This window comes from Amia ocellicauda, unplaced genomic scaffold, assembly GCF_036373705.1.
Source record: "Amia ocellicauda isolate fAmiCal2 unplaced genomic scaffold, fAmiCal2.hap1 HAP1_SCAFFOLD_103, whole genome shotgun sequence".
NCBI classification, from domain to species: domain Eukaryota; kingdom Metazoa; phylum Chordata; class Actinopteri; order Amiiformes; family Amiidae; genus Amia; species Amia ocellicauda.
Genome location: NW_027102668.1, coordinates 76805 through 100000, shown reverse-complemented (window position 1 = coordinate 100000; position 23196 = coordinate 76805). Strand labels below are relative to the sequence as shown.

General features: G+C 42.2%; 10 non-coding genes and 17 pseudogenes across 10 annotated transcripts; all 27 read right to left on the bottom strand.

Moving 5' to 3' along the window:
- Positions 1-7904: 7904 nt before the first annotated feature.
- Positions 7905-8019, bottom strand: LOC136720405 (U5 spliceosomal RNA). Its single transcript, XR_010805459.1, has one exon. It is a non-coding gene; the product is annotated as a U5 spliceosomal RNA (small nuclear RNA).
- Positions 8020-14492: 6473 nt separating this feature from the next.
- On the bottom strand, positions 14493-14611 carry LOC136720386 (uncharacterized; annotated as a pseudogene).
- Positions 14612-14825: 214 nt separating this feature from the next.
- LOC136720326 (uncharacterized) lies at positions 14826-14944 on the bottom strand (annotated as a pseudogene).
- A 214-nt stretch (positions 14945-15158) lies between these two features.
- Positions 15159-15277, bottom strand: LOC136720380 (uncharacterized; annotated as a pseudogene).
- Positions 15278-15493: 216 nt separating this feature from the next.
- On the bottom strand, positions 15494-15612 carry LOC136720359 (uncharacterized; annotated as a pseudogene).
- Positions 15613-15828: 216 nt separating this feature from the next.
- Positions 15829-15947, bottom strand: LOC136720376 (uncharacterized; annotated as a pseudogene).
- A 215-nt stretch (positions 15948-16162) lies between these two features.
- Positions 16163-16281, bottom strand: LOC136720323 (uncharacterized; annotated as a pseudogene).
- A 217-nt stretch (positions 16282-16498) lies between these two features.
- On the bottom strand, positions 16499-16617 carry LOC136720420 (5S ribosomal RNA). Its single transcript, XR_010805473.1, has one exon. It is a non-coding gene; the product is annotated as a 5S ribosomal RNA (ribosomal RNA).
- A 225-nt stretch (positions 16618-16842) lies between these two features.
- LOC136720412 (5S ribosomal RNA) lies at positions 16843-16961 on the bottom strand. The gene has a single exon (XR_010805465.1). It is a non-coding gene; the product is annotated as a 5S ribosomal RNA (ribosomal RNA).
- A 216-nt stretch (positions 16962-17177) lies between these two features.
- Positions 17178-17296, bottom strand: LOC136720436 (uncharacterized; annotated as a pseudogene).
- A 225-nt stretch (positions 17297-17521) lies between these two features.
- LOC136720410 (5S ribosomal RNA) lies at positions 17522-17640 on the bottom strand. The gene has a single exon (XR_010805464.1). It is a non-coding gene; the product is annotated as a 5S ribosomal RNA (ribosomal RNA).
- Positions 17641-17855: 215 nt separating this feature from the next.
- Positions 17856-17974, bottom strand: LOC136720313 (uncharacterized; annotated as a pseudogene).
- A 220-nt stretch (positions 17975-18194) lies between these two features.
- LOC136720435 (uncharacterized) lies at positions 18195-18313 on the bottom strand (annotated as a pseudogene).
- Positions 18314-18538: 225 nt separating this feature from the next.
- On the bottom strand, positions 18539-18657 carry LOC136720409 (5S ribosomal RNA). Its single transcript, XR_010805463.1, has one exon. It is a non-coding gene; the product is annotated as a 5S ribosomal RNA (ribosomal RNA).
- Positions 18658-18872: 215 nt separating this feature from the next.
- Positions 18873-18991, bottom strand: LOC136720353 (uncharacterized; annotated as a pseudogene).
- A 220-nt stretch (positions 18992-19211) lies between these two features.
- On the bottom strand, positions 19212-19330 carry LOC136720427 (5S ribosomal RNA). Its single transcript, XR_010805479.1, has one exon. It is a non-coding gene; the product is annotated as a 5S ribosomal RNA (ribosomal RNA).
- A 215-nt stretch (positions 19331-19545) lies between these two features.
- Positions 19546-19664, bottom strand: LOC136720401 (uncharacterized; annotated as a pseudogene).
- A 216-nt stretch (positions 19665-19880) lies between these two features.
- On the bottom strand, positions 19881-19998 carry LOC136720319 (uncharacterized; annotated as a pseudogene).
- Positions 19999-20218: 220 nt separating this feature from the next.
- On the bottom strand, positions 20219-20337 carry LOC136720431 (5S ribosomal RNA). Its single transcript, XR_010805483.1, has one exon. It is a non-coding gene; the product is annotated as a 5S ribosomal RNA (ribosomal RNA).
- Positions 20338-20546: 209 nt separating this feature from the next.
- LOC136720441 (uncharacterized) lies at positions 20547-20665 on the bottom strand (annotated as a pseudogene).
- A 216-nt stretch (positions 20666-20881) lies between these two features.
- LOC136720308 (5S ribosomal RNA) lies at positions 20882-21000 on the bottom strand. Its single transcript, XR_010805448.1, has one exon. It is a non-coding gene; the product is annotated as a 5S ribosomal RNA (ribosomal RNA).
- A 216-nt stretch (positions 21001-21216) lies between these two features.
- On the bottom strand, positions 21217-21335 carry LOC136720385 (uncharacterized; annotated as a pseudogene).
- Positions 21336-21545: 210 nt separating this feature from the next.
- LOC136720318 (uncharacterized) lies at positions 21546-21663 on the bottom strand (annotated as a pseudogene).
- Positions 21664-21882: 219 nt separating this feature from the next.
- LOC136720418 (5S ribosomal RNA) lies at positions 21883-22000 on the bottom strand. Its single transcript, XR_010805471.1, has one exon. It is a non-coding gene; the product is annotated as a 5S ribosomal RNA (ribosomal RNA).
- A 221-nt stretch (positions 22001-22221) lies between these two features.
- LOC136720391 (uncharacterized) lies at positions 22222-22340 on the bottom strand (annotated as a pseudogene).
- Positions 22341-22555: 215 nt separating this feature from the next.
- On the bottom strand, positions 22556-22674 carry LOC136720354 (uncharacterized; annotated as a pseudogene).
- A 221-nt stretch (positions 22675-22895) lies between these two features.
- Positions 22896-23014, bottom strand: LOC136720419 (5S ribosomal RNA). Its single transcript, XR_010805472.1, has one exon. It is a non-coding gene; the product is annotated as a 5S ribosomal RNA (ribosomal RNA).
- Between the last annotated feature and the right edge of the window lie 182 nt (positions 23015-23196).

Here is a 23196-nt window from a genome sequence, read left to right as displayed (position 1 = left end):
TTATTATTCAATGATTAAGGATAGGCAGGGCCACCTATAATCTGGTGTCTATTAACTTGTGTCAATTTCAGACTAAACAGTTAAACAGGAATGAGAAGATATTTCTCGGCGTTGACAGATTTTATTTCTAAAATTATCAACAAAACAGTTTAATGCAACACACATTTATATTTAAGAAAACTAAATGATATTACACATTCTAGAGTTATGAATCACAGATTAACATTTCTAATTGATTTCTCAAATGTCATGAATCATGAACTCCAAACTGTTAAACTTATCTGAACTTCGTCGCAGAGAGGCCTCTCTGCCTTCGGGCTCAGATAACAGCACACGGCACGAGGTCCGTGTGGTTTGGAACAAAGGCAGTCCGGTTCGGCTTTGTCCAAGAACTTCCACTCAGTCGATGCACCTGGAAGTTGGGGTTTCGCGAAAGTAGAGTCGTTTCCAAACAGATTTTCCACTGGTTTGAAGGCTCCAAGGTTGTGCACAAAATCTTCTTTGTAAGCAGGTTTCCACCGTAGTTACTTGAAGACAAAGTCTTTGAGGAAAGCAGGGCCCTGTTTGTTCCAAGGGTCAAGTTTCTTAAAACTCAAATAGCTATTTAAATGACTGACACTTTCGTATTCAGTCGACTTAGTCATTTGTCCAGCTGTAAAACTCCACTGATCAGGTGGGCACAGGTGGGCAGCGCAGTCTGTAAAGTTCTTTATTTAATAAAGTCCTTTAAAAGAATTCTTTGTACGGCTCAATCTCCTTCTCCCAGTTTAACTCTTCTGTTGCCGGCAAAGACTTGGTTGGTTTCTGGTTCCGGTTCGGGCAACAGAGCTACAGGTTGAGCTGTGGCAGCGAGTTACTGGTTCAGGTGAGAGAGAGAGAGAAAGAAAGGCCGTGTTTGTCCTTTATAGTCTATCAGATCAATAGGTGATTGGTTCCTGAGTTCTTGAGATTGGATTTCGGTTTCAGCCCCCAGTGTCCTATTGGAGGGGGGCTTGATTTATGACTGATGTCAATCCATGCCATCTTTTGGAAATGCCGGTTGGCCCGGGTTCGTAGCTCTATGTCGGGATTTCGGCTCTCATCCACTTCAAAGAGTTTTTATTTCCTACAGGCCCCCTTCCCCAGACATCTCACAGCAGGGATTCCAAGCTATTTGGCCCATTCTTGGTGCCATCTTCCCAAGACTGTCACTTTGATGTAAACCAGTTCACATGCTGATGAGTTAAGGAAATCTGATAAATTTGGGGGGGAGAGGTCTTCTTTAGATCAGTGCTTCAGCTCAGAGCTAAAATGCTCTTATCAGAATACACCCAACATAACGCTACACTGGTTAATTCTGTTCTGGGAAAACCACAATCCTGCAGGTTTAATAAGTCTCTCTACACATCAGTCCCTGAGTACCTTCAACCAATGGTCATTTTGACCAATTAAGCCCAAGAATTGAGTCAATTAAGTTGTCATGGACTACCCAGTGAAGACGTGAACTCACGACTAGGTCACACTGTGAGCTCACCAGAGCAGACATTACACTGAGCTCACTGTGAGCTCACTTAGCGCTTTTCCAGCGACATGGAGCCGGAGCTGCTGCTCGGCCTGGGATCCAGCTGATCTTTTTTGAACCGGCCCGCTTTTCCACCGGTTTTGACGTCACTGGATGTGGGCGTTCCCAAGCATGGAGTAGAAGTGGAGAAACACAGCAATAGTAATCAGCACCGAGGCGACTGCGTCTTTAAACCCCATTTAACATCACAATCAAACTCATTCCGCGTCTATGGCAAATCGTAACCCTAATGTTACAAATGTTCCCTAAACACCTATTTTGCAGGATCAATAAAAAATTATTAGGATTTTTTAAACTTTTACTGACACACATAGTTAATAGCAATGTGTTATAACTTTACCGAAAATAATAATCTGTATATCTTTAATTGTTTAGACGTTATTAAGATATAATGCATCTTTCACATAGGGAACATTTGTAACATGTTAGGAAAAACAAACAAATGATTTGAAAATATTCATAATTACAGCATACAATTTGTCAGGCTTCATAACAATGGTATTTATAACATACTCTGTAAAAATCAAGCAAATAGCATTTGTGGTTCACGAGACAAAATATATATATATAATCAAAGCTATCAGACTATAGCAGCCGGTGTATGAAGACACATACGATTATACAGCATTATTTGGCAGCTTCGCAAGACCTAATTTGAAACGTTGTTGGTAAGTTAGATAATTAGTGGGGACCCTCTATTTGCAGTTCTTCCCCTCCATAATTGCTAAAATAAAGTTTTACTGACATTTTATTGACCCTACCACTGCATAGGGCACATCTGTAACATGAACGCTACTGAATGGCACATACATTGAAAACTACGGAGAACTGAGACAAATCCACTTTACACTTCATAAATAATCTTAAAACGTTTCCAACCAAGGCAACACCCACTTGAAATACGTTCATTCTCATTTTTGGTAAACAAAAAGAGAGATTGTTACATATGTTCCCTATGATGCATCTACAGAGAGAGAGAGACAGACAGACACTAACACTCTCTCTCTCTCTCTCTCTCTCTCTCTCTCTCTCTCAGCTGGGAGTGTGTGGGAGGGGTCTGCAGTGAGCGGGAGTGCTGCTGAGAGCTCTGTCCTTTGGCTGCGTTTTTTTGTTGCTTTACTTTTTTCAGTTTGTTTATTTTGTCTTCTGTTTTCAGTGCTTTTCTTATTGTGGGGGAACAGGGGAGGGGAGGGGGGAGTACCGGTAGTTCTTCCCGGGTCGGGGGGTCGGACCCCCTGAATGCGTCTTTTGAAAAACTGACCCGACGCCATGGAGTCAAGATCGCTCCGGTGCAGTTCTGCCCCCTAGAGCAGTGTGTGTTAGCGGTTGGGGAGGTAGCAGGGTGTGAAAATATCAAGTCTGCTGCCATTGTTATCTTCTTAAAAACCACTGATCTGCTCAATCAGCTAGTGGCTAATGGCACAGTGTTAGACGACACTTTCACCCCGGTGTTGCCGCTCGCTGCTCCTGCCCGGAAGGTAACGCTGTCTAACGTCCCTCCGTTCATCCGCACCGGCTCGGGCAGCTGATGTCCGGCATTAAGAGGGTCCCGCTGGGCTGCAAAGCCCCGCAACTGAAACACGTCGTGTCCTTCCGAAGGCAGCTGTATATGATCCTCAATAACATCAATGAGGATCTTAATGTCTCCGAAGTTGGATCTCTCTTGCTGCCACCACCACGAAGATTGCTCTTTAGTAATGTTGGAAAGTCAAAGACAGCAACCGTCAGGGTTCTTGCATATGACGTATTCGTGCTGCACCTCTCTGCAAGGATCCAGGACAGTTTGTCAATGTAAACTCCAGTGCCTGGGAACTTTTCCACCTAAAAGACAATGGTAAATAAAAAACAAGTTTATCCCCAAACTATTCTTATATTATGTTAAGTGGAATACATTATCAGTAAGGCTGTGATTTTGTTACAGAAATGTGTTATTAAAGACCACAGTATGTCTAAATTCTAAGTTTATTAATTTACAGACATAATAAAGTCAGTGAATCTGTGACACCCATAATTCAATTACATTCTTATTATTAACTTTAACTATGAATATAACTGATAATGTAGCATCATTAGATTGTTTACAACCAATATTTGTTTTCAATATATATATTTTTACCTTGTCTTTGTAATATTGTAGACCAAGAGTGTTATACCTGTTTTGGTGATTCTTTGTCAGATTCAGAACAATTTGCTGTGGGGCTGTCAGAACCACTTGATGGTGACACACTTTTGTCTTCATTGCTGATAAATGTGGCTTTTGTTACAATTTTTTTCAGATTGTCCAAAAGGTCTGGAATCTCTGGAGAAAAAAACCTTAGTATTAAATGATAATCATTTCTAGTAATATATTTAATACAAAGTGAAAACAAAACCATCAATGCCTGCAATTATACTTGAGAGACTTGCTCTATGTTATTGGCAAACTGACCTTTTTGTGGGTCATTAACATTAGCTACGAAAAAAATAAAAGAGATAAAATACAACAATTACCAGGTCTAATGTAATGCATATAGTAATTAATGTAGGATTATGAAGTTATGTTGAAAAACTTTATTTAATAATCAGTATTATTAAACTATTAGACAGTGCACATTAAGAGTCTGTATTGTGGTTCTAGATTACTTCAGTATGATCAACTATAATACATTACTCTGGAATCTAAATTACTGAAGAATAACATTTATCAAGGTAAGGAATTATTTGCTATAAATAAAAAAACTTACCATCAACCATACGGTTTCGAAGACATTGGTTTTCATTTTTAAGTCTTGTGTTTTCCTTTTCGAGCTGCTTAACGTTTTGCTGTAGCTCAACTTCACTGGACTCTTTAAATGTCTGTAGAATATGACGGGATCTAATTCTTGAAGCTCCATCGGTTTTCTTTCTTATTCTGTGCTGTATTCAGAGAGGAAAAGAGTTTAAAATGAAAATATATATATATATATGAATATGATTAAAAAAAAACAATCCTGCAATACATTTATTTAATATTTGCAGTAATTATCTCACCGGTAACTGTGGTTCATCAAGGTCACTATCATCTGAAATTTGAAGTTTTTTGTTTGGTTTAGGTACTCTCTTCATTTTAGGACAGGGCATTTTTGTTAGGTCATTAAGTTTTCTTCTTAGTTCGCCTTCTTTTCCTAAAATAAAAATAAAATAAATAAAACCCTGCATTATGTCCACAGATATTTGGGGATTATATTTATTTGTCATAAAAATACTGTGCTTTGACCATACAAATTAAGATGAACAGCCAACACTGAATCAAAACTGAAGTTAAATTATATCTGGTTTAATTTATTTTGTGATTTGGGGGATTTTATTGTAAAGCACAACACACAATAAATCGTTCTTACAAATGCCAGTCAAGTATGACGAGTTTTTAGCGCCCTCACCACCACCTACCATGTTATAAGAGTATGTTAGAAGTACAACACATTAATAACTTAAACATTCATTTCAAATATACTGTGATTGTATATATCAAATAGCATGTAAAGACTTTAATGTTTTTTTTTTTTAAATAAACATTGTTACCAGTCATAATGATCTGCGCTTCATGGACAGGCCATCCACCTTTTGGAGGTTTGTTCGTGTCTCTCCACTCTGCTCTGAAGTTTCGAGTCGTCTCTTCGTCATCATCAGCAATGCTGAATAAATCAAAATTGCGAAAGCAAGCAGTGGGAATCACGCTGTAAGAGTCTTTGTCGACCCCGCTTTCCCACTTCACCAACGCGTGCATCACCGCCATACTACCTTCACCTTCTCGTCCGTTTTTTCTGCGCGTTTTTCCCCCGACAAGTCACGGCACAAAAAACAGTCCCGCTCTGCATTCTGGTACTTGGCGTTCTTAATAACACCGGCAGGGTGTAATCGCATAGACCACTCGAGTATAAAGTACTACATATCCCATCTGTTACAGTTTTTTTTCTTCTTCTGAAACTGCAAGCGCACTACATAAAGTTTGGCAAATGAAGAAATTTGGATGATGAGTTTACAATCTTATAAACAGTATTTAAGTAAACCTAGATATGCAATTCCAAAAAGAACAGCATCGAGATGGAGAAACAGGATACAAAAATAATAATACAATGTTTATACTTTTTGTATTTTAATTACAGTATGTAATTATTGCCTTTTGATTTACATTTACAGAAAAAGAACGGCGGCAAACGTGGACTACCCAACAAGAAGCAACAAAGTTACTAAAATATCAGATTCTCAGGTAAGCTTCATGCAGCCATACATGTATAATTATAAAATCAATCCAAAAAATAGACCTTGTTTACCCTACAACTGATTTGAGTGTTAATTCTATTTAAGATATAAAAAAATATTTTGTTTTCTGAACTAATAATCTGTGAACATTCTATTATCTCTATAATTTTAATTAATACATTTATTTTATTATTGGTGGAACATTATATTTTTCAGCTCAGATGATTTCACGTACCATCAATTTTTCTGTTAATAAATGTGCAAAAACAAATCAGATGGATAGGCCCCTACATATGAACATTAAGTTAAAGGCCTAGAGTGAGTGTTCTTCACTTCCAGTCATGGCGGGCCACAATCCAGCTCTTTGTAACTCATCAACAACCAAAGACCTGGGAAAAGGGTTAAATGGCTTCAGTTAAGCCAATTAGGTAATTAAGAGCTCAACTGGAAAAAAAACAGCAGGCATAGGGGTACTTTAGGACCACAGTCACTGATATAACCTACAATGTTGTTGTAATGAAAATCAGCAGACAGTGGGCCTCCTCCAGGACTAAGGTTGAGAAGCACTGGTCTTGAAGACCACAATAACAATCGACCTCAAGGGCTAGGGATATTCGAGGTGATGCTAAACCAGTCCTGAATGTTTAAATATAATGTTATTTTCTTGTAGTGTGCCGTTGCTGTTAATGCAACCAGTTATATTGAGCCATCAAATACAGAAGCTGACGAAAGACATCAACATGTAAATTTAGTTGTAAATTTAAAGTGTGTGTGAAAAGTATTTTGTATATGGAGATTAACCCATAGTTTCACAGATAAATTGTGGACCAGTGATATTCAGGATCTTCAAAACAAGTCCTGAATGCTCAAACTTAACACTTCTTTTTTTAGAGTGTCGTTGCTGTCAATCCAGCCAGTGATGTGGAGCCATCAGATACAGAAGCTGATGAAAAACAACATGTAAATTTCCTAAATTAATATGGTGCATCAAAATACTTATTTAGCACTTTCAACTGTTTCTTTGTGATTCCTAAAATTACTTTACAGGCTGGGGCTGGGGGAAGACACTGCGCCCGCCTGGAGAAGCCTGTACAAGCCCCCCTCAATAAGAGAGCTGGCAATCTGCAGTGGAGGGTGTTACACACCATTATTGCTGTCAATTCTTTTATTACTGTTCTTAACCCTGCTGTGTCCGACGCCTGCCCATTCTGTGCTCAGAGAGAGACCGTGTTTCACTGTTTCAGCACTTGCTCTCGGTTGTCACCCATTTTTAGTCTTTTAACTCGTCTTTTTACTGATCTTAACCTGATTTTTAACACAAAGGTTTTTATTTTAGGGGCGCGATACACCAGAAGGACCAAACATGTGGACCAGCTGGTAAACTTCTTGCTGGGCCAGGCTAAAATGGCCGTCTATAAGACTAGGAAGAACAGAGTGTGTGGGGAGGGCAGTGAGGATGCAGTGAGAGTGTTTGCCATGCTGGTCAAGTGCAGAGTCAGACTAGAGTTTAACTATTACAGGCTGATGAATGATTTGGAGAGTTTTGAACAGGTCTGGTGTATTAATGATGCCCTTTGTGAATTGTATGACGGGGAGTTGGTTTTTATTATGTAATTCATTTATAGGGTTTAGTATTTGATGGTTGTTTTGTTGTGTGTATTGGGTTGCTTTCTTTAAAAGTGTACAGATCAGTGGCGGAGTTAATGCTTGTTGGGGGGAGACAAACAAAGGGGAACACTATTTTTTATTTATTTATTTATTTTCTTTTGTATGAATTATTGCGTGTTGCAAACAGGCAATGAAGTCTGATAAAAGTCAAAAAGTCTCTCTCTCTCTCACACACACACACACAGCCAGCAAGACACACAGAGCCAGCCAGCTCAGCGATGACATCACAAACATCTCTCTCAGGTGACTCCTATGACATCACAGAGCACGTACATTCCGTTGCTTGCCGTCTGTCAACCACTCAGTCACTGCCAGCCAGACTGGCTGGCTGACTGGATGGTGGGGCTGCTTGCTGCTGCTGCGTACCTTAGCAAGCTTATTTGCTTGACCGGCCTTCCTCCTCCGCCCACATGCCCACCTATGTCCGATCTGCTGTTCACCTGGATCACAGCTCCGCCCCAACAAGGCAGAGCCTCCCAAGAATGGTACAAACTCACCCACGATCCCCTCCACGGAAAGCTATAGCAAAAGGCAAAAGCATTATACGTAATGAAGAGGAACCCGAGTCCAAGACGCATCCGACCAGCCATACATATTTGTGTGTATTAAAGATCACATTTTATTACATTTAGATTTTCTGTACTTTATTACATCTTTTTGTGATTTTTAAATGTATTGTTTCTTTTCCTTATATATGTATGTATGTATGTATGTATGTGTGTGTGTGTCTGTGTGAAAGTGTATGTGTTTGTGTGTCTCTGTGTGAAAGTGAGTGTGTGTGTGTCTGTCTCTGTGTTTGTGTGTCTGTCTCTGTGTGAAAGTGAGTGTGTGTGCGTGTGTGTGGGTGTGACAGTGTGTATGAGTGTCTGTCTGTCATGTAACTCGCACATCTGTGAGGGCACCATTTTTGCAGAAAGAGATGTACACATTTTGGAGCAACATATGCTGCCATCCAGACATCGTCTTTTCCAGGGACGTCCCTGCATTTTTCAGCAGGATAACGCCAAACCACATTCTGCCCAGATTTCAAGCGCATGGTTGCATAGGCAGAGAGTGCGGGTGCTAGCATGGCCTGCCTGCAGTCCTGACCTGTCTCCGAATTGAGAATGTGTGGCGCACTATGAAGTGCAAATTAAGACAACGAAGGCCCTGTGCAGTTGCGCAGCTGAGGAAATGCATAATGGATGAATGGGGGGAAATCCCACTTGCTAAACTTAACCAAGTGGTGTCTTCAGTGCCCAAGTGCTTAATAAGTGTTATTAAAAGAAAAGGTGATGTTACATAGTGGTAAACAGTCGACTGTCCCAACTTTCTTGGTTTCTTTTCACTGCTAATGAGATGCTGTAGAGTGAGTTAGTTATATTGCTTTCAGGAGCTCTAATCGTATTGATGAGTTCATGCAGCATTTGTAATTGAATTTCAAAAAGAAATCCTTGCTGTCTGGCCTGTGTGTATGAGATGTACTCTGTCAATCTTTGGCTAACAACTGAAACATTGGTAGAACAGAAATGGCAACATAAAAAAGAAAAGTACATTTTAAAAGAGCACATTAAATAGGATGAATATACAGTTTTTTACAATCACTTTGTCACTAATTTCAGAACCTTGATGTCATTTTTCAAAACTCTAGACACAAAACTCAAAACGGTCATCACTTGTAACACAGGCTGTCCAATGTTCAAAACATTGCATTGTGCATTCATATCTTTAAAGAAACCTTGCACTTGCAGACTTGTTGGTTCAAATAATTCATTTATCATGAAATACCATAGTAACATTTATTTAGATCACCCACACAGAAGATACCGATAGTTTCACTGTGTAGTTGTTCGTACAATCATTAAATATTGTAGTACAAAATATGTGATACATGTTTCATTATGGTACTACACATAAATACATCACTGTAAAAGGACTAGTAGAGAGAATACTACAGACACAGTGGAATCATTGAACAAAATCTGAAATGTATTGATGCAATACAATCAAATCACACCATAGGTTTCTTTGAATCCATGCAACAATAATTAGCTACAAAAAAGAACAAAACTACAGTAAAATGTCAACTGCAGTGTTCCTCACCTGGCTTAGTGTAAAACAAAGGATTGATTACTGTACTTCTGAATTTCCATCAGCCCTGTGTTCAGGTTCAGGTTCTCACAACCATTTTTCACAAGAGGCATCTTGAAACTGAACATACCTGAACATACTCAGTCATCAGCTGCTTCACTCTGTCTGCATTTCTTTCAAAAGGCACACTATACTCTGTGCTACACATTGGTATGCAGTATACAGTCATTTGACAATTGAGAGTAGCCTAATGTTTAGTGCATGCTGAAGACTTGCCGCTTCTCAGTACGGAAATTTCTGATGATTGAGGCCACAGTTGATCCTGAGTTGATTCTGAGGTTTGATTGAATCATTGTAGCTGCCTCAGTCATGGTCATGCCATGATTTACAACATGCTCTACAACTATTTCTCGGATTTCACTGGACACTATTTGCTGTTGCTGCCGCTGTCTGGTCCGTGGCCTTGTCCTCTACCACGTTCCCCCAACACCTCTCAAATGAGGCCCATGGCTGCCTCTCTGGTGAGGCCTAAGCCCTCCTCTATGACGAGGCCCACGACCACCTCTCAGAAGGGGTGCATGTCCCCTTCCATTCCTTTGACCACCACGTCTTCCTCCTCCCACTGCTTGACCTCTATTGTGACCTGGATGACTTGCCGGCTCCATGTTATCACTGTGTTGCTGGGGTGGATAGCACTCATTTCACTCGATACTCGTACCACAATGTGAAATCAATCATCAATAACCAGTTGGCAGTATTGGAAAAGCAATTACAAGGGCCTGCATACATACAGTAATGTCAAATCTGATGTGGAAGAACAATCATCTTCAACCAGGTTGGAGCGTTAGTTGCAATGCCTTTAATACACGCAGCGTGGAGAGGAACAGTGACTCAAGTAGATCCCAAAGTCGCTCTGCCTTCATTTTAACAGTCAGAGCTTTTATACACAAAAATCAAAGAGCTGGTTATAATCAGAAAGTCATTACTATGTTATCTTAAAAGTTAGCTAAGCAGAATTTATATCATTATAGGACAGAGTTCATAGATCAACACATGGATTAGGGAGCAGGCACTTCAATCATACTGTTTGACATTGTCTCCAAGATTCTCATCGTAAATAACAAACAGAAATCAAACTACCTTCTGGCCTGACCTTCTAGCTTGACCTTATCTTTCTTAAGTATACAAGAGAGAAAAACAGGTATTAGAGAAAAATTTTCTAACTTTCCTTCCACACTGCAAACATGGTGTGGAAAAGTGCTACATGATGATGAATGATGATGAAATATTACATCCATAGATAATGTAGTCCAACTGGTTCATGCTCCTCGTTTATTGATGTCAATGGATCTCATTATCCTGAAACTTTCATGATCGAAACATGGAATATTGTTTGTCAGTTTCCATAAAATTATGCATTAAGAGTAATGCAACAGTCACTTATCATTTTGAGCAGCTGTATCAATTGATAGTTAGATCTTTGTAATGAAATGAATAGACAGTGATCTCAGATGTAATGTGTGAATTGCATTTTGAAATGGTAATACTTTGATGTTAAGTTGTGTCATTTTAGTTCAATGAACAAATGATCTGAGGTTGATGTGTATTGTATCCAAGCAATTGTAAAAAAGTGTTAGAGTTTTGAAAATGTGCATTTTGATCATCGGGTGTGAGTTTAGTGTCTAGAGTTTTGAAAAATGACATCAAGGTTCTGAAATGAGTGCCAAAGTGATTGTAAAAAAGTGTAATATCAGGGGACAGTGGATATTAGTGATCTGGCCTTCCGTGGCCTCTGTATTAATGTAACAGGTCACATTGTATGTGTACACTGATACTTGATAGTATAATATAGTACAAGTAAAAAACATACATAGGTATCATAGAAGTATTTTGCAGAAATGATTATGGATAGTTATCAAAATGGAGAGGAAATGCTAAATCCAGTCTCCCCAGGCTGAGCTTCTATTGCTGCACCTGCTGGCCCCACTATATGGATAGAGCCACACCAAGTACAAGAGTCTCCCCATTGCTATTTATATCTCCCTATCCAGTCTTCTTAGGGTCAGGGTGGGGTGCCTATTCCCCTGCATGCTTTGAAACCTATAGCACCTGGGACGCACACTTGGGATCCGGTTCCTCTGCCCCTCACATACACATGAGGAATCCCAGGTGCTCAATACGTCATACTGTCTCTTTCATCTCATGTGTAAACTATGGACAAATACATGACTAAACGTGTTTAGTTGCTTTTCCCAGAATGCTTTGCGCCACGATATGCAAATAACGGGGACTATGATTGGCTCCCTGACATTACCCACACTGCGACTGATGCTACCCATTTCACTACCCAACAAAGACCCATAATATGCGTGTGTCTGTCTGTCTGTCTGTCAAAGTATGTGTGTGTGTGTCTGTGTGTGTCTGTGTCTGTCTGTCTGTGTGTGAAAGTGTGTGTGTGTCTGTCTGTCTGTCTGTCATGTAACTTGCACATCTGTGAGGGCACCACTAATGCAGAAAGAGATGTACACATATTGTTTATTTTCCATATATATGTATGTATGTATGTATGCATGTCCAATTGCTTTGACAATACAAATGAATTGAATTGAGAGGGAGAGAGAGAGAGTAAGAGAGAGAGAGACAGACAGACAGACAGACAGACAGAGAGACACACACACACACACACACACACACACACACACAGAGAGCCAGCCAGCCAGCTCAGCGATGACATGACGAGCCTCTCTCAGCTTACTGCTATGACATCACAGAGCACGTACATTCCGTTTAACAAATCGTTAAACAAAAAAGGTTATAAACACATTGACTACAATACCGGTTAGTAAGACGAAGGTGAGTCTCTCGTTAGTATTATTAGTCAGACATTAAATAACTACGCAGGTTAGTATTTATGTCAGGTAACTTCTCGTTATATATATATCAGTCTCATTTACGTTTAGGTGCCGAGAAAGATCCTATTTGTTACCACAATTTCCCTTAACTGATTATTATTCAATGATTAAGGATAGGCAGGGCCACCAATAATCTAATGTCTATTAACTTGTGTCAATTTCAGACTAAACAGTTAAACAGGAATGAGAAGATATTTCTCGGCGTTGACAGATTTTATTTCTAAAATTATCAACAAAACAGTTTAATGCAACTCACATTTATATTTAAGAAAACTAAATGATATTACACATTCTAGAGTTATGAATCACAGATTAACATTTCTAATTGATTTCTCAAATGTCATGAATCACAAACTCCAAACTGTTAAACTTATGTGAACTTCGTCGCAGAGAGGCCTCTCTGGCTTCGGGCTCAGATAACAGCACACGGCACGAGGTCCGTGTGGTTTGGAACAAAGGCAGTCCGGTTCGGCTTTGTCCAAGAACTTCCACTCAGTCGATGCACCTGGAAGTTGGGGTTTCGCGAATGTAGAGTCTTTTCCAAACAGATTTTCCATTGGTTTGAAGGCTCCAAGGTTGTGCACAAAATCTTCTTTGTAAGCATGGTTCCACCGTAGTTACTTGAAGACGAAGTCTTTGAGGAAAGCAGGGCCCTGTTTGTTCCAAGGGTCAAGTTTCTTAAGACTCAAATAGCTATTTAAGTGACTGACACTTTCGTATTCAGTCGACTTAGTCAATTGTCCAGCTGTAAAACTCCACTGATCAGGTGGGTCTGTGAAGTTATTTATTTAATAAAGTCCTTTAAAATAATTCTTCGCTCAATCTCCTTCTCCCAGTTTAACTCTTCTGTTGCCGGCAAAGACTTGGTTGGTTTCTGATTCCGGTTCTGGCAACAGAGCTACAGGTTGAGCTGTGGCAGCGAGTTTCTGGTTCAGGTGAGAGAGAGAGAGAGAGAAAGACTGTCCGCTGTTCCTTATAGTCTGTCAGATCAGTAGGTGATTGGTCCCTGAGTTCTTGAGATTGGATTTCGGTTTCAGCCCCTAGTGTCCTATTGGAGGGAGGCTTTATTTATGACTGATGTCAATCCATGCCATCTTTTGGAAATGCCGGTTGGCCTGGGTTCGTAGCTCTATGTCGGGATTTCGGCTCTCATCCACTTCAAAGAGTTTTTATCACCTACAGGCCCCTTTCTCCAGACATCTCATAGCAGAATTCCAAACTATTTGGCCTCTTCTCGGTGCCATCCTCCCCAAAACTGTCACTTTGATGCAAACCAGTTCCAAGCTGATGAGCTAAGGAAATCTGATAACTTTGGGGGGGGAGAGGTCTTCTTTAGATCAGTGCTTCAGCTCAGAGCCCAAATGCTCTTATCCAAATACACCCAACATAACGCTACATATGTATGTATGTATGTATATATGTGTAGAAGGAAAATTAGAAATTATTTTCTTACACCTGTTTTTCTCTCTTGTATACTTAAGAAAGATACGGTCAAGCTAGAAGGTCAGCCCAGAAGATAGTTGGATTTCTGTTTGTTATTTACGATGAGAACCTTGGAGACATTGTCAAACGGTATGACCTACGTGCCTGTTCCCTAAAACCATGTGTTGACCTATGAACTCTGTTCTATAATGATATATGTTCTGCTTAGTTAGCCTTTAAGATAACATTATAATGACTTTCTAGCATGTATGGATGTATGTATGTATGTATATATATATATATATATATATATATATATGTATGTATGTATGTCCAATTGCTTTGACAATACAAATGAATTGAATTGAGAGGAAGAGAGAGAGAGAGAGAGAGAGAGAAAGAGAGAGAGAGAGACAGACAGACAGACAGACAGCTCAGCGATGACATCACGAGCCTCTCTCAGCTGACTGCTATGACATCACAGAGCACGTACATTCCGTTGCTTGTCGTCTGTCAACCACTCAGTCACTGCTAGCCAGACTGTCCCTAAGACAAAGTGTACAATACTTCAATTATATCTCCTCCAGACAGAAAGAGAGTATTAAGAGCTACGATAAAGTTACCCAGGAGACGTAAAAAGCTTGCAGAACCAGGTATTTCCAGGAGGTCCCACATTCAAGTAATGACCAGGCCCTGCCCCGTTTAGCTTCCGAGATCTGACGAGATGGGGCGCGTTCAGGACGGTGTGGTTGCAAGCCAAGAGGCCTGGCTGTATGATGTCTCTTAAAGGCTGGAGGGTATTGATGGAACTTCCAGCAAAAAAAAAAAAAAAAGAAAAACGGAGGGAAAAATATCAGTGCAGCAAAGGGTGTTGAAAGTAGCCCGGTACGTGTACAATTCTTCAATTATATCTCCTCCAGACAGAAAGAGAGTATTAAGAGCTACGATGAAGTTACACAGGATACGTAAAAAGCTTGCATCACCTGGTATTTCCAGGAGGTCACCCATCCAAGTACTAACCAGGCCCTGGCCCGTTTAGTTTCCAAGGTCTGACGAGTTCGGGCGCGTTCAGGACGGTGTGGCCGCAAGCCAAGAGGCCTGGCTGCATGATGTCTCTAAATGGCTGGAGGGTATTGACAGAACTTCCAGCAAAAAAAAATGAAAAAAGAAAAATGGAGGGAAAAATATCAGTGCAGCAAAGGGTGTTAAAAGTAGCCGGGTACGTGTACAATACTTCAATTATATCTCCTCCAGACAGAAAGAGAGTATAAAGAGCTACGATGAAGTTACCCAGGAGACGTAAAAGCTTGCAGCACCAGGTTTTTCTAGGAGGTCTCACATTCAAGTACTGACCAGGTCCTGCCCCGTTTAGCTTCCGAGATCTGATGAGTTCGGGCGCGTTCAGGACAATGTGTCCGCATGCCAAGAGGCCTGGCTGCATGATGTCTCTTAAAGGCTGGAGGGTATTGACAGAATTTCCAGCAAAATAAAAAAGAAAAAAGAAAAATGGAGGGAAAAATACCACTGCAGCAAAGGGTGTTGAAAGTAGCCGGGTACGTGTACAATTCTTCAATTATATCTCCTCCAGACAGAAAAAGAGAATGAAGAGCTATGATAAAGTTACCCAGGAGACGTAAAAATCTTGCAGCACCTGGTATTTCCACGAGTTCTCACATTCAAGTACTGACCAGGCCCTGCCCCGTTTAGCTTCCGAGATCTGATGAGATCGGGCGCATTCAGGACAATGTGTCCGCATGCCAAGAGGCCTGGCTGCATGATGTCTCTTAAAGGCTGGAGGATATTGACGGAACTTCCAGCAAAATAATGAAGAAAAAAGAAAAATGGAGGGAAAAATATCAGTGCAGCAAAGGGTGTTGAAAGTAACCAGGTACGTGTACAACACTTCAATTATATCTCCTCCAGACTGAAAGAGAGTATCAAGAGCTACGATAAAGTTACCCAGCAGACGTAAAAAGCTGGCAGCACCTGGTATTTCCAGGAGATCTCCCATCCAAGTACTGACCAGGTCCTGCCCCGTTTCGTTTCCGAGATCTGACGAGATCGGGCGCGTTCAGGTCTGTGTGTCCGCAAGCCGAGATGCCTGGTTGCATGATGTCTCTTAAAGGCTGGCGGATATTGATGGAACTTCCAGAAAAAATAAAAAATAAAAATAAAAATGGCGGGAAAAATATCAGTGCAGCAAAGGGTGTTGAAAGTAGCCGGGTACGTGTACAATTCTTCAATTATATCTCCTCCAGACAGAAATAGAGTATTAAGAGCTACGATGAAGTTACCCAGGAGACGAAAAAGCTTGCAGCACCTGGTATTTCCAGGAGGTCACCCATCCAAGTACTGACGAGGCCCTGCACCGTTTAGCTTCCGAGATCTGATGAGATCGACCGCGTTCAGGACGGTGTGGCCGCAAGCCAAGCAGCCTGGCTGCATGATGTCTCTTAAAGGCTGGAGGGTATTGACGGAACTTCCAGCAAAAAAAAAAAAGAAAAAAGAAAAATGGAGGGAAAAATATCTGTGCAGTAAAGGGTGTTGAAAGTAGCCGGGTACGTGTACAATTCTTCAATTATATCTCCTGGAGACAGAAAGAGAGTATTAAGAGCTACGATGAAGTTACCCAGGAGACGTAAAAAGCTTGCAGCACCTGGTATTTCTAGGAGGTCTCCCATCCAAGTACTGACCAGGCCCTGGCCCGTTTAGCTTCCGAGATCTGACGAGATCGGGCGCATTCAGGACGGTGTGGCCACAAGCCGAAAGGCCTGGCTGCATGATGTCTCTTAAAGGTTGGCGGGTATTGACGGAACTTCCAGCAAAAAAAAAAAAGAAAAAAAGAAAAAAGAAAAATGGATGGAAAAATATCAGTGCAGCAAAGGGTGTTGACAGTAGCTGGATACGTGTACAATACTTCAATTATATCTCCTCCAGACAGAGAGAGAGTATTAAGAGCTACGATGAAGTTACCCAGGAGACGTAAAAAGCTTGCAGCACCTGGTATTTCTAGGAGGTCTCCCATCCAAGTACTGACCAGGTCCTGCCCCGTTTAGCTTCCGAGATCTGACGAGATCGGGCGCATTCAGGACGGTGTGGCCGCAAGCCAAGAGGCCTGGCTGCATGATGTCTCTTAAAGGTTGGCGGGTATTGACGGAACTGCCAGCAAAAAAAAAAAAAAAAAAGAAAAATGGATGGAAAAATATCAGTGCAGCAAAGGGTGTTGAAAGTAGCCGGGTACGTGTACAATTCTTCAATTATATCTCCTGGAGACAGAAAGAGAGTATTAAGAGCTACGATGAAGTTACCCAGGAGACGTAAAAAGCTTGCAGCACCTGGTATTTCTAGGAGGTCTCCCATCCAAGTACTGACCAGGCCCTGCCCCGTTAAGCTTCCGAGATCTGACGAGATCGGGCGCATTCAGGACGGTGTGGCCACAAGCCGAAAGGCCTGGCTGCATGATGTCTCTTAAAGGTTGGCGGGTATTGACGGAACTTCCAGCAAAAAAAAAAAAGAAAAAAAGAAAAAAGAAAAATGGATGGAAAAATATCAGTGCAGCAAAGGGTGTTGACAGTAGCTGGATACGTGTACAATACTTCAATTATATCTCCTCCAGACAGAGAGAGAGTATTAAGAGCTACGATGAAGTTACCCAGGAGACGTAAAAAGCTTGCAGCACCTGGTATTTCTAGGAGGTCTCCCATCCAAGTACTGACCAGGTCCTGCCCCGTTTAGCTTCCGAGATCTGACGAGATCGGGCGCATTCAGGACGGTGTGGCCGCAAGCCGAGAGGCCTGGCTGCATGATGTCTCTTAAAGGTTGGCGGGTATTGACGGAACTTCCAGCAAAAAAAAAAAAAAAAAAGAAAAATGGATGGAAAAATATCAGTGCAGCAAAGGGTGTTGACAGTAGCTGGGTACGTGTACAATACTTCAATTATATCTCCTCCAGACAGATAGAGAGTATTAAGAGCTACGATAAAGTTACCCAGAAGACGTAAAAGCTTGCAGCACCAGGTATTTCCAGGAGGTCTCACATTCATGTACTGACCAGGTCCTGCCCCGTTTAGCTTCCGAGATCTGACGAGATCGGGCGCGTTCAGGATGGTGTGGCCGCAAGCCGAGATGCATGGCTGCATGATGTCTCTTAAAGGCTGGCGGGTATTGACGGAATTTCCAGCAAAAAAAAAAAAAAAAAAAATAGAAAAATGGAGGGAAAAATATCAGTGCAGGAAAGGGTGTTGAAAGTAGCTGGATACGTGTACAATACTTCAATTATATCTCCTCCAGACAGAGAGAGAGTATTAAGAGCTACGATGAAGTTACCCAGGAGACGTAAAAAGCTTGCAGCACCTGGTATTTCTAGGAGGTCTCCCATCCAAGTACTGACCAGGCCCTGCCCCGTTAAGCTTCCGAGATCTGACGAGATCGGGCGCATTCAGGACGGTGTGGCCACAAGCCGAAAGGCCTGGCTGCATGATGTCTCTTAAAGGTTGGCGGGTATTGACGGAACTTCCAGCAAAAAAAAAAAAGAAAAAAAGAAAAAAGAAAAATGGATGGAAAAATATCAGTGCAGCAAAGGGTGTTGACAGTAGCTGGATACGTGTACAATACTTCAATTATATCTCCTCCAGACAGAGAGAGAGTATTAAGAGCTACGATGAAGTTACCCAGGAGACGTAAAAAGCTTGCAGCACCTGGTATTTCTAGGAGGTCTCCCATCCAAGTACTGACCAGGTCCTGCCCCGTTTAGCTTCCGAGATCTGACGAGATCGGGCGCATTCAGGACGGTGTGGCCGCAAGCCAAGAGGCCTGGCTGCATGATGTCTCTTAAAGGTTGGCGGGTATTGACGGAACTTCCAGCAAAAAAAAAAAAAAAAAAGAAAAATGGATGGAAAAATATCAGTGCAGCAAAGGGTGTTGACAGTAGCTGGGTACGTGTACAATACTTCAATTATATCTCCTCCAGACAGATAGAGAGTAATAAGAGCTACGATAAAGTTACCCAGAAGACGTAAAAGCTTGCAGCACCAGGTATTTCCAGGAGGTCTCACATTCATGTACTGACCAGGTCCTGCCCCGTTTAGCTTCCGAGATCTGACGAGATCGGGCGCGTTCAGGATTGTGTGGCCGCAAGCCGAGATGCATGGCTGCATGATGTCTCTTAAAGGCTGGCGGGTATTGACGGAATTTCCAGCAAAAAAAAAAAAAAAAAAAATAGAAAAATGGAGGGAAAAATATCAGTGCAGGAAAGGGTGTTGAAAGTAGTTGGATACGTGTACAATACTTCAATTATATCTCCTCCAGACAGAGAGAGAGTATTAAGAGCTACGATGAAGTTACCCAGGAGACGTAAAAAGCTTGCAGCACCTGGTATTTCTAGGAGGTCTCCCATCCAAGTACTGACCAGGTCCTGCCCCGTTTAGCTTCCGAGATCTGACGAGATCAGGCGCATTCAGGACGGTGTGGCCGCAAGCCGAGAGGCCTGGCTGCATGATGTCTCTTAAAGGTTGGCGGGTATTGACGGAACTTCCAGCAAAAAAAAAAAAAAAAAAGAAAAATGGATGGAAAAATATCAGTGCAGCAAATGGTGTTGACAGTAGCTGGGTACGTGTACAATACTTCAATTGTATCTCCTCCAGACAGATAGAGAGTATTAAGAGCTACGATAAAGTTACCCAGGAGACGTAAAAGCTTGCAGCACCTGGTATTTCCAGGAGGTCTCACATTCAAGTACTGACCAGGTCCTGCCCCGTTTAGCTTCCGAGATCTGACGATATCATGCGCGTTCAGGACGGTGTTGCCGAAAGCCGAGAGGCCCGGCTGCATGATGTCTCTTTAAGGCTTACGGGTATTGACGGAACTTCCAGCAAAAAAAAAAAGAAAAAAGAAAAATGGAGTGAAAAATATCAGTGCAGCAAAGGGTTTTGAAAGTAGCCGGGTACGTGTACAATTCTTCAATAATATCTCCTACAGACTGACAGAGAGTATTAAGAGCTATGATGAAGTTACCCAGGAGACGTAAAAAGCTAGCAGCACCTGGTATTTCCAGGAGGTCAGCCATCCAAGTACTGACCAGGCCCTGCCCCGTTAGCTTCCGAGATCTGACGAGATCGGGCGCGCTCAGGACGGTGTGGCCGCAAGCCAAGAGGCCTGGCTGCATGATGTCTCTTAAAGGCTGGCGGGTATTGACGGAACTTCCAGCAAAAAAAAAAAAAAAAAAAAATGGAAAATGGAGGGAAAAATATCAGTGCAGCAAAGGCTGTTGAAAATAGCCGGGTACGTGTACAATACTTCAATTATATCTCCTCCAGACAGATAGAGAGTATTAAGAGCTACGATGAAGTTTCCCAGGAGACGTAAAAAGCTTGCAGCACCAGGTATTTCCAGGAGGTCTCCCATCCAAGTACTGACCAGGCCCTGCCCCGTTTAGCTTCCGAGATCTGACGAGATCGGGCGTGTTCAGGACGGTGTGGCCGCAAGCCAAGAGGCCTGGCTGCATGATGTCTCTTAAAGGCTGGCGGGTATTGACGAACTGCCAGCAAAAAAAAAAAAGAAAAATAGAGGGAAAAATACCAGTGCAGCAAAGGGTGTTGAAAGTAGCCGGGTACGTGTACAATTCTTCAATTATATCTCCTCCAGACAGAAAGAGAGTATTAAGAGCTACGATGAAGTTACCCAGGAGACGTAAAAAGCTTGCAGCACCTGGCATTTCCAGGAGGTCACCCATCCAAGTACTGACCAGGCCCTGCCCCGTTTAAATTCCAAGATCTGATGAGATCGGGGGCGTTCAGGACGGTGTGGCTGCAAGCCAAGAGGCCTGGCTGCATGATGTCTCTTAAAGGCTGGCGGGTATCAACGGAACTGCCAGCAAAAAAAAAAAAGAAAAAGAAAAATGGAGGGAAAAATATCAGTGCAGCAAAGGGTGTTGAAAGTAGCCTAGTACGTGTACAATTCTTCAATTATATCTCCTGGAGACAGAAAGAGAGTATTAAGAGCTACGATGAAGTTACCCAGGAGACGTAAAAGGCTTGCAGCACCTGGTATTTCTAGGAGGTCTCCCATCGAAGTACTGACCAGGCCCTGCCCCGTTTAGCTTCCGAGATCTGACGAGATCGGGCGCATTCAGGACGGTGTGGCCGCAAGCCGAGAGGCCTGGCTGCATGATGTCTCTTAAAGGTTGGCGGGTATTGACGGAACTTCCAGCAAAAAAAAAAAAAAAAAAGAAAAATGGATGGAAAAATATCAGTGCAGCAAAGGGTGTTGACAGTAGCTGGGTACGTGTACAATACTTCAATTATATCTCCTCCAGACAGATAGAGAGTATTAAGAGCTACGATAAAGTTACCCAGGAGACGTAAAAGGCTTGCAGCACCAGGTATTTCCAGGAGGTCTCACATTCATGTACCGACCAGGTCCTGCCCCGTTTAGCTTCCAAGATCTGACGAGACCGGGCGAGTTCATGATGGTGTGGCCGCAAGCCGAGATGCCTGGCTGCATGATGTCTCTTAAAGGCTGGCGGGTATTGACGGAACTGCCAGCAAAAAAAAAAAAGAAAAATAGAGGGAAATATACCAGTGCAGCAAAGGGTGTTGAAAGTAGCCGGGTACGTGTACAATTCTTCAATTATATCTCCTGGAGACAGAAAGAGAGTATTAAGAGCTACGATGAAGTTACCCAGGAGACGTAAAAAGCTTGCAGCACCTGGTATTTCTAGGAGGTCTCCCATCCAAGTACTGACCAGGCCCTGCCCCGTTTAGCTTCCGGATCTGACGAGATCGGGCGCATTCAGGACGGTGTGGCCACAAGCCGAAAGGCCTAGCTGCATGATGTCTCTTAAAGGTTGGCGGGTATTGACGGAACTTCCAGCAAAAAAAAAAAAAAAAAAATAGAAAAATGGAGGGAAAAATATCAGTGCAGGAAAGGGTGTTGAAAGTAGCCGGGTACGTGTACAATTCTTCAATAATATCTCCTGCAGACTGAAAGAGAGTATTAAGAGCTACGATAAAGTTACCCAGGAGACGTAAAAAGCTTGCAGCACCTGGTATTTCCAGGAGGTCACCCATCCAAGTACTGACCAGGCCCTGCCCCGTTAGCTTCCGAGATCTGACGAGATCGGGCGCGTTCAGGACGGTGTGGCCGCAAGCTAAGAAGCCTGGCTGCATGATGTCTCTTAAAGGCTGGCGGGTATTGACGGAACTTCCAGCAAAAAATAAAAAATAAATAAATAGAAAAATGGAGGGAAAAATATCAGTGCAGGACAGGGTGTTGAAAGTAGCCGGGTACATGTACAATTCTACAATTATATCTCCTCCAGACTGAATGAGAGTATTAAGAGCTACGATGAAGTTACCCAGGAGATGTAAAAAGCTTTCAGCACCTGGTATTTCCAAGAGGTCACCCATCCAATTACTGACCAGGCCCTGCCCAGTTTTTCTTCCGAGATCTGACGAGATCTTGCGTCTTCAGGACGGTGTGGCCTCAAGCCAAGAGGCCTGGCTGCATGATGTCTCTTAAAGGCTGGAGGGTATTGATGGAACTTCCAGCAAAAAACAAAAGAAAAAAGAAAAATGGAGGGACAAATATCAGTGCAGCAAAGCGTGTTGAAGGTAGCCGGGTACGTGTACAATTCTTCAATTATATCTCCTCCAGACAGATAGAGAGTATTAAGAGCTACGATAAAGTTACCCAGGAGACGTAAAAGCTTGCAGCACCAGGTATTTCCAGGAGGTCTCACATTCATGTACTGACCAGGTCCTGCCCCGTTTAGCTTCCAAGATCTGACGAGATCGGGCGAGTTCAGGATGGTGTGGCCGCAAGCCGAGATGCCTGGCTGCATGATGTCTCTTAAAGGCTGGCGGGTATTCACGGAACTTCCAGCAAAAAAAAAAAAAAAAAAAAAAAGGAAAATGGAGGGAAAAATATCAGTGCAGCAAAGGCTGTTGAAAATAGCCGGGTACGTGTACAATACTTCAATTATATCTCCTCCAGACAGATAGAGAGTATTAAGAGCTACGATGAAGTTTCCCAGGAGACGTAAAAAGCTTGCAGCACCAGGTATTTCCAGGAGGTCTCCCATCCAAGTACTGACCAGGCCCTGCCCCGTTTAGCTTCCGAGATCTGACGAGATCGGGCGTGTTCAGGACGGTGTGGCCGCAAGCCAAGAGGCCTGGCTGCATGATGTCTCTTAAAGGCTGGCGGGTATTGACGAACTGCCAGCAAAAAAAAAAAAGAAAAATAGAGGGAAAAATACCAGTGCAGCAAAGGGTGTTGAAAGTAGCCGGGTACGTGTACAATTCTTCAATTATATCTCCTCCAGACAGAAAGAGAGTATTAAGAGCTA